Source organism: Choloepus didactylus, chromosome 4, assembly GCF_015220235.1.
Source record: "Choloepus didactylus isolate mChoDid1 chromosome 4, mChoDid1.pri, whole genome shotgun sequence".
NCBI lineage: Eukaryota > Metazoa > Chordata > Mammalia > Pilosa > Megalonychidae > Choloepus > Choloepus didactylus.
The window spans coordinates 90,158,613-90,168,221 of NC_051310.1; the positions used below are offsets into that span (position 1 = coordinate 90,158,613).

Sequence of the window (9,609 nt, forward strand, 5' to 3'; positions counted from 1 at the left end):
TATCTTTATTTCATATTTTGTACAATCTTCAATTCCTCATGGATTAAAGAGATAATTTTGAAAGCTAAAACAAAAAGCTTCTAAAGGAAAACAGTAGAATAAATTAATGAGCTAGGCGTATACAAAGATACCATAATTATGGCAGAAAAGCACAAACCAAAAAGAAAAAGTGTTAATTTCTATTAAGATTAAGAAATTTTGTTTATTAGAACACATCATTAGAGAGTTTAAAGACACACCAAAGTAGAAGACATTTGCAGTACAAAAATCCGACACAGGATCCATGCAGAATATAAGAAAGAACACCAAATAATTAATAGGAGGAAACAGATATTCCAATTAAAATTGGCAAAAGAGTTGGGCAGGCAATTTGTAAAAGAGGACACCCAAATGTCCAATAAAATATTAAACTGTGGTCAGCATCATTAATCATCTAGGACATGTTTAAAAAATCCACAAGGCAATCACACTACACACCCATAAAGAAAAGAAAAAGCAGGGTTGGAAGTAGGGTTGGCAAGTGAGGTGTCTACAGTGCAAAGTTTAATGAAGAGACAATCCCAGGATTGAGCAATAGACTCAAATGCCTATTAAGAGAAGAGTATATAAATGTATTTTGGTCTATTAATTCAATGGGATACTGTAGGGCAATGGAAATGAATGAAGTGCAACTACTCACAGCCTCATGGTTCATCTCACAACTGTAATGTTGTGAAAAAAGGCAGACATGAAGGATCATTGTAATTGATTTATAATAATTTTAAAAGAAGGCACAACTAATCAATGATAATAGAAGTCAGAAAAGTGGTTACTTTGGGGAAAGATGTTACTGAGAAGAGACACAAAAGAGTTTCTGGAATGCCAGTAATATCCTACTCCGTGACCTAAAAATTCGGAAAATTTTGAATATCATTAAGCTGTGTGCTTATGACTTGCATAATTTTTGTCTATTGATCCTTATCATTCTATCAATTTTTGTTTCTTTTACTTTGAAGCCCTGTTATTGGGTGCATCCAAGTTTAGGCTTGGAATGTCCTCTTGAGGACAGCTTTATCGTTATGAAATGACCTTCTTTATCTATAGTAATAATCTTTGCTCTGAAATCTACTTTTTAGAGACATTACTTTTTATAACCATTACTTTTTTATAACCACTCAGTTTTGTTTTGATTAGTGTTATCATGGCATATCTTTTCTCATTCTCTTTACTTTTACTCTACTTATATCTTTATATGTGAAGTGTGTTTCTTGTATGCAGCATATTGTAAAGTCTTGATATCTTACCCAATCTAGGATACTTGCTTTTTAATTGAGTGTTTAGATGTTTTATATTTGATTTGATTATTGATATCGTTGTGTTTAAAGCTAACATCTTGCTATTTTTTTTCTATTTGCCTCATCTTTATTCAGCTTTTCTTCTTCTTCGGATGTTTTTGGATTAATTAAATTTTATTTCATGATTCTATTACTATGTCCTTTTTGACTATTATTTATAATCTTGTGTTTTTATTCAGGTGGTTGCTTTAGTTTTATTTATTTTTATACATGTTTAACTTATCAGACTCTAATCTCAAGTGATTCTATAACACTTTGCAAATAAAATGAGAATATTACAAAAATATACTTCCATTTAATCCCTCCTGGATTTATGGTATTTTTGTCATGCATTTTACTTATACATATTTTATAAATCCTACATTATGTTGATATTTTTGCTTTAAGATTTGTGCAATTTTTGTATGTATGTTTTTAAATGTAGGCCCAACTAGCAAATAAAGTTGAATCGCTGAATCAAAAGTAAAACCCTACATGTCAAAGTGAGTGGATTACTAACAAAACAGTACTTAAAGGGAAATCTATGGCTCGAACTACCTTTATCACATCATGAGTGAGTTCAGAAACAAAGGAGCTAAAAATTCAGTTTGAGGAGTAAGAAATAGAAATGAGTAAAACTGAATAAAGAGGCAGAAACAAAAAAATAAACATAATGGAAAAAATGAAAGAAAAAAAAAAAGAAAAAGATCTGAAAACAAAACCAAAGGTTGACTTGTAAAAGGTCAAGATAAACAAATGTCTAATAAGTATGGTTAAGAAAAAGAGATATTAAAATAAATACTGATGTAAAATAGATAAGACAAAATTAAAAAACTTTTAAAATATTCAAAGTTTACTTTGAAACATACATGATTAAAAACATAAAATACTATTAAGTAGAATAACTTCTGAAAATATATTAATAAATTTTGAAGAGAAATTCAGGCAGACAAAACACAACTTTATATAAAGAATGTAAAGATATTGAAGTTCAATACTATATATGTTATCGAGGCTGTGGAGGGACAGGTACCCACACGTTCTGTTGGTGAGAGTAAGACCTGGAGCCATGGTTTTAGAGGAGAGTCTAGAATTAGGGAAGGAGATTTAAGAGCACATGTATACTATGTACCACATCTGGGTAAACAGAGGAATGCAGTTTGTAAGAAACCAGTCACAAGAGTATCCCAAGAAGCATTGTTTGTGGTAGGAAGAAGTTGGAAGCATCCAAAAGGCCCATTACAAGGCAAATAACTAAGGAAAAAGTTAGATATGCCAAAGATGAATCACTATTTAACCAATCAGAAATAATGAGCTGTATTTACATAGATCAATGTACTGATAGCTGAAAAATATTATTAGTGAAAGAAATAACTGAATGGAATAACAAATAAAATGTATTTAGGTTAGACACAACACTCTCACACATATACAAACATATATCAATATAAATGGACTGAAATGTTGATTGTTCACAATCATATATATGAATACGTATGTGAATATAAAATGGATTGAAATGGTATAGATTGTTCCCAATAAAGTGAGTGTCTAGGGTTTGGATAGGAAGGCGATAGAACATAAAAAGAAAACAAAAACAACATGAAAAATGGTAGGTGCCTTGCATGGTCGGATGAAAGAACATTTCCTTAATCATGAACTGAGGAGGACGATTAACTCAGTTCTGTGGATGTGAGATCTAAAAACACTCTATTCTCTTAATTCAATACACTAAAAGTTAAAAGATTTTAAAAATTCATATTAAATGCTTTATGAAACTTACAAATGAAAGGGCATTCACTGAGCCTGGTAAGTATATCTACTAAAACCCTACAGCAAATCTTACCCCTTTAGGTTGGGATCAGCCATCTTTCAGCTATATTCCCTTCTTTCCAACATTGTAGTAGAGGTCATAGCCAATACCAGAGGGCAAGAAAATTAATTATAATATACAATGATTAGAAAGAAAATTAAAAACTCCGTGTTATTCTCAGAATATAGATGATAGTTTACAAAGAAATATCCAAGGGAATCAATAGAAAAATGTTTAGATCTAATGAAAAAGTTCAGCAAGTTTCCTGAATATATAATATCAATATATAAAATTAATCACTTTCATATATAGCAGGAAACAGTGAAATATGTAGTAAATGATTACATATGAAACAACAAAAAGATCCTGTGATATGTAACAAAAATATGAAAGATGTCTCAGTGTAAAAAAACTAAATTTAATTAAAAGCCTTTTAAAAAGACTCAAATAAATGTAGTGCTATACTAAAATAGACAGGAAGAATCAACATAATAAAAAAGTCAGTTTTCTCCATATTAATCCATAAGCTAAATATAAATTCAGTTAATATGTGAAAGGGGTTTTCGTTGGAATTTAAGAAGCTAATCTTAAAATCCACATAAAAGCATAAAGGAAAAGGTACATCCAATGTAATTCTGGAAGAAAAGAGCTGGAGATACTTACTCCAGCTGGGATACTTATTTCAGATATGCATATTGGTAGATCTTTCAACCTTGCAGAGTTTCTCAACCTTGGCACCATTTGACCTTTTGGCCCAAATCATTCTTTGTTTTAGGGGGCTGTCCTGCACATTGTGAAATGTTTAGCAGCATCCCTGGCCTCTATCCTTGCACTTATGACAACTAAAGATTTTTCTAGACATTGCCCAACATCTCCTAGGGAGTAAAATCTTCCCCAGTTCAGAACCACTGAGTTAAAGTAATTGAAACTATTTGGTTTTGGTATTAATTACAAAGAGGAAAGAAACAAGAATCCAACCTAAATGCAATTCAGTGCTAATTCAGTTTAATAGGGAAAAGTTCAATAGAAGGTCCTTTGACAATTAATTATTTATAGAAAATGTATAGTAGATATCTACCTCATATTGTACAAGAAAATAAATCTGTGATTGATCAAATACCTAAATATAAAGATCTGAATACAAAGTTAAAGTGCTACACACTCTTTTACCAGCATTTTCATTTCAATGAGTTGGCCCTAGAAAAAGTTCACACATATTCAAGGAGGTATTTATTGTAATAGCAAAACCATGCAAACAGTTTTACTTCCATCATTAAGATAAATAACCTTTATTTTTAATTCAATGGAATACTATGCTCCTGCTAAAATGACTGAAATACATCTAAAAATATCAATGTTAATAAATCTAAAAAATATATGTTAAATATTAAAACTCACAGTACAATAATAACTATTTTTATAGTTGCCTATAAATGTATTAAATACATATAACATTGCCAGGGAAAATTTTTACCTTTCTGGGAAAGGACAGAGTGCAAAAGGATGGTGTGGGATTTTAGCCAAATCTGTAATATGAGATGAAATAGTTCTGAAGCAAATATGGCAATATTTTAATATTTGTAATTATTTCACCAGCAAACATGTTCTTGATGTTCTACACACTGTACATGTAGAAATGTGTTCATAATAAAATTACAAGGTAATATGGATATGTCTGTCCTACTGAATAATTAGGGGTAGAATTAAACCCACCTATAAATAGAAAAAATGCAATTACCACGAGTGGTCCAAAGGCTAGTCATGTAAATAAGAACTCAGATGTAGGCCTTCCAGGGCCATTCTTCCCCAACAAAGGCGTCCTTGCACAGGAGACAATGTGTTCTTGTTTACAAGCAAAGGTTTCACATTCCCTAATATGAAATTTCCCCATATGAAAATATGGTCTTCCCTTGTGCCCACCTGGATTTCCTCTTTCTTTTACCTTGGAGAGTTTTTGCTCATGACATAATCACAACACACTCACACACACACACACACACGTGCACGTGCAGACACACACACAAAGCCTTTTTTGTTTTGCTTTATAACTTTTCAGCACGGATGAATTAAAATTTAAGTTCCATATTACAGATAACTGATAAGTCAACCTTCTTTATTTTTCTTCCGTGTGTTTTTGATGGTCTCTTTTTAATGTTTAATTCTTAAAAATGAACAAGTTCCATTTATAATGACCAAATATAAATGGTCATTCAAATATAAATGAAGACATAAAAAAACAAAAATCAGAAGATATGCACTTAATTAAATTATTGAGATAAAGGAATATTTGACAGAAGAAAGTCCTGGGATATTTATGTAATTATCATGCTGACTATGTACATTTTATTCCTAAAATTCAAAAAGAGGTTACTTCAGTGTCTAAAACTTGATTTTTCTCTGTTTAAGGGGAAATAATCCTCAAGACTAATGTGGAGGAGATGAAAGATTAATTTTTAAATGAAGGTTTTTAAATCAGTTTTAAAAAATATTAAGAAACAATACACCCTTCTAAAACATTAGGCTTATTTGTATTTTTTTCTATGATTATAATCAATTGGGCATAATGGTATCACAGAATTGTTAAGCATAAAAACAATGTACTACTTTTCTTGTTAAAATTCAAAAGCTTGCATATAAAAATACATTTTATTATGTAGCTTATACACACGTAAAAGTAACAGTTATATTATTTTATAAATTATATAAATTAATTATATATACACAAAATCATGCGAGGAAGCTAAACAGGAGTGATTTTAACAAACCAGGAAAAAATACCATATATACCTGAATATTAGGATAACTGCAAGCCAGAAGCATTCAACTGAGACATTTACTTTATTCTGAACAAGAAAGTTGTGTAGGCCACTGAGAGTGTAGCCATGATAGGAGAAGCTCTTCCCTATTCCACTGCCTGAGCCAAGTATATATTAGGGAAGAAAAAAGTACCTTATATTTGTTTAGTTCTGTTATCTATTATTATACCTTCCTACATGGCACTGACTAATATCTGGTTTAATGTCTAAAAAGTCGTATGCAGATAGACTATGCTAGGTATCTACGTTGTGAGAGATTAAACTTTCATTTGGGTGAAAGTTGAATGCATGTACTAACACAGGGCTACTGAACCACTATTTTTTATTTACTCAGAAAAAAATGAATGTTTCATTGTTACTTTCATTAAAAAAAAATATTCTGACCAAATAATCTTGCATAGGAAAGACAACCTAGCCTCGAGTCTACAATGTAAAGGCAAAAAGAAAATGATTGATTTTCTGCTCAATTATCATGTTTAGAACTGTTACAAGTAGTGTATTGGTTTCCAGAAAGCATCACTATGCTGTCTGTGTCAAAAATTTCAGACACTTTCCTCGAGCATCAAAATGGTCAGCTGACTGGTGTATGCTGTTCACACTGGTTTGCCAACAAACTGCCACATTGCCTTCACGTAGTTCTTTACATCCAATGTGAAGTTCTAATAAATTCCCACAGAAAGTGTTTTGTCTCCTATGCCAGTTTGGATATATTATGTCCCCCCAAATGCCATGTTCCTTAATGTAATCTTGCGGGGACTGGCATGTTAGTGTTGATTAGGTTGGAATCTTTGGATTAGGCTGTGCCATGGAAATGTGACCCACCCAACTGTGGGTAATACTTTTGATTAGATCATTTCCATGGAGGTGTGGCCCCACCCATTCAGCATGGGTCTTCATTAGTTAACTGGAGCCCTATAAAAGCTCAGACAGAAGGAGCTCACTGCTGCAGTCTAAAGAGACATTTTGAAGACAGCCTTTGAAAGCTGACACTGACATTTTGGAGAACACCATTTTGAAATGTAACCTGGGAGCAAGCAGACACCAGCCAAGTGCCTTCCCAGCCAACAGAGGTTTTCCAGATGCCATTGGCCTTCCTTCAGTGAAGGTATACTTGTGTTGATGCCTTAATTTGGACATTTTCATGGCCTTCAGACTGTAACTTGGTAACCAAATAAACCCCCTTTATAAAAGCCAATCTGTTTCTGATATTTTGTATAAGGGCAGCATTAGCAAATCAGAACATCTCCCTTCTCCATGAAAATCTGGATCCACTTGTCCACTTTATCCGTTACATCAAAATGTTCTCTTCCATCCAAGATATATTGAATTTCATCATCCATGTATAAATGTTCTTTATAAAACATTTTAATCTGTTTTTCATAATGTGGTAGTTTTTCTTTGCATATGGTTATTAGGTCCATCCAGGAGTTGCTTCTCTCTTTTCTGACCTTTTCTAATTCTGGATCATTCTCTTATATGTCAGCACCAAGTTTCCTTTAAAAGACCCCGAGTTGACGCAGCTGCTCCAGGTCAATCGGGCAGCAGGCTGCAGTTGGTGGGACTGCCTCTGGTCATCTGGGGACTGGTCCAAACACCACCACTCCACCATCTTTTAAAACCACCCAGGGCTCCTTAGCAGGAGCCGCAACCCCCTGGGCAATGCGGGGCATGGCCAGTCCTCAGGCTGGAGCAGACATTCCCTGTTTTTTAATGAATTTCCCTCTCATCCATTCCTCCTCACTCTTTCCTTCTTTTTCTCACCTCAACACATTCATCTCTGTTCTCATTTGCTTTGATGTCCTTTCACCAACCTTATCTTTTTCTTCCCAAGCCACAATAATGATGTACATTTTTCTTATCTGGTGTCTCCCCATTTCTCTATTTCTAGAAGAGATTTAGCCTAACCAGTGGATCATTGATTGGATGTTTACACGGCCACACTGGATCTTTATAGCTCTGTTCATTTGTCTTGTTCAGGGAAAATGGAATCAGTTCTACTTTAATTGTGTCATCTCTAAAGATACATAAGAACTCTTTTAAAAGTTTGGGGTGATACATAGTGATATTATTTCAAAATAGTTTTATTTTAATAATTTAACTGAGTCCCTGCCTGCTTCTTTAACATTTCTATGTTGACCTTAAAACAAAACAAATGAAACAAAATAAAAATTCAGGGTTCAATTTATCTTGTTTTCCACATAGTCTTACTCAATACCATCTTAGTCATTAAGCAAATGCAGACACAGGACTCAAGTTGATGTCACTGGTTTTAGCTTTTCCCATTCAGGCAATGCTTCTAGATCTTCCATACATTCAAGTTCCTGGTACACTAAGGTTCAGAATCTCTTTTCCTTATATTACTTATCCACTCAAACCTATAAACCAAACACAATCACACAGTATTTATAAGTATGAATTATTCGACCAAAATGAACCTGTTTTGCCACTCTTTCTGAAGAAATGATAGGTGCTTTATTTCTACATGGCGCAGATCAAGTTCAAGCCAGGGTTGGCACAGGAGATAGTCATTGGCATGACCTCTGATATGAGACTTCTAAATCCACCCAGGAGTTGAGCACATTCTCTCACTCTAGGAAGCGAAAAGAAGCCAATGAGGGTTGAGACTGCAGCTCTACTATAGGATTCCTGAAAAAATGATTAGTTTAAAGGGGACTCTATCCCCATGGAGAGTAAGGTATCTCAATTCAGTGTTCCCAGAGAGCATAGAGGAGGCAGTGCACCAGCCACTACCATTTAGAAGAATCTGATGCCGACCTTATGGTGGAATGTCTGAAAAGCCTAGATGTGAGGATAAATCATCGTTGGATTCATTTCTCCCCTTAAAATGCTGAGCAAACTTCTTGTGATGTGTTGGCTGTCCTTATTTGCAGTCATATGATGTTACCACTTTCTATTACAAATTGCAAATTACATTCTCAAATTCAGTTATCCTAGAGACAGCCAACCAATAAGTTTAGCAGTGTTTGCAAAGAAAGACTAGTTGCACCCAGGTTTAGACATCCACATATGTATACAAAAGGGAAAACAGCAAGGGGAAAACGGATAGTTTCCAGTTCCAGACTGAGGGAGGAGCTGAGGAAAGGATTTTTGGTGGTGAGACCAAGGCGTACTCCTGTATTTATGTGTTCTCTAGAACAGTATTCCAAAATGATATTCCATGAGGGACAAGTTTTTATGGCTAGTACTGCATAATCTGTCTTGTGCTTGGAGATTCATAAGGCATATTAGCACATCTAAGATTCAAAAAATCCTTAAAGAAACCACTTTTTACTGTGTTTATCTAGGATTCGTTATATTTGGTTGACTTCAAGACCCTTGTTTGATAAATTCATAAAAACATTTCTTAAATCTTTTTTCCCACAAAGCTCAATTTTGGAAACAATGATGCAGAAAAAATAACTTTCCAGTTGGGGAGGATGCACCATTGCAGATATGACTCCTATCTCAAGATATTCTCTTCCCTTGAAAAGAACCAGACATTAAAAAAAAAAAAAAAAAAAAAAAAAAAAAAAATTAGTGGCCAGCATACTTTAACACACTTTGCTTTTCAAAGAGTTGTTTTTAGAACAGGAAGTTGTCATCACCTTGGGGCTTTTTAGAAATGCAGGAACTCTGGCCCCCAGAGCTATTGAATCAGAATCTGCAT

The 9,609-nt window shown here is 33.6% G+C and overlaps 1 pseudogene; it reads right to left on the reverse strand.

Moving 5' to 3' along the window:
• Positions 1 to 6,461: 6,461 nt before the first annotated feature.
• LOC119533262 lies at positions 6,462 to 7,551 on the reverse strand (annotated as a pseudogene).
• Positions 7,552 to 9,609: the final 2,058 nt, after the last annotated feature.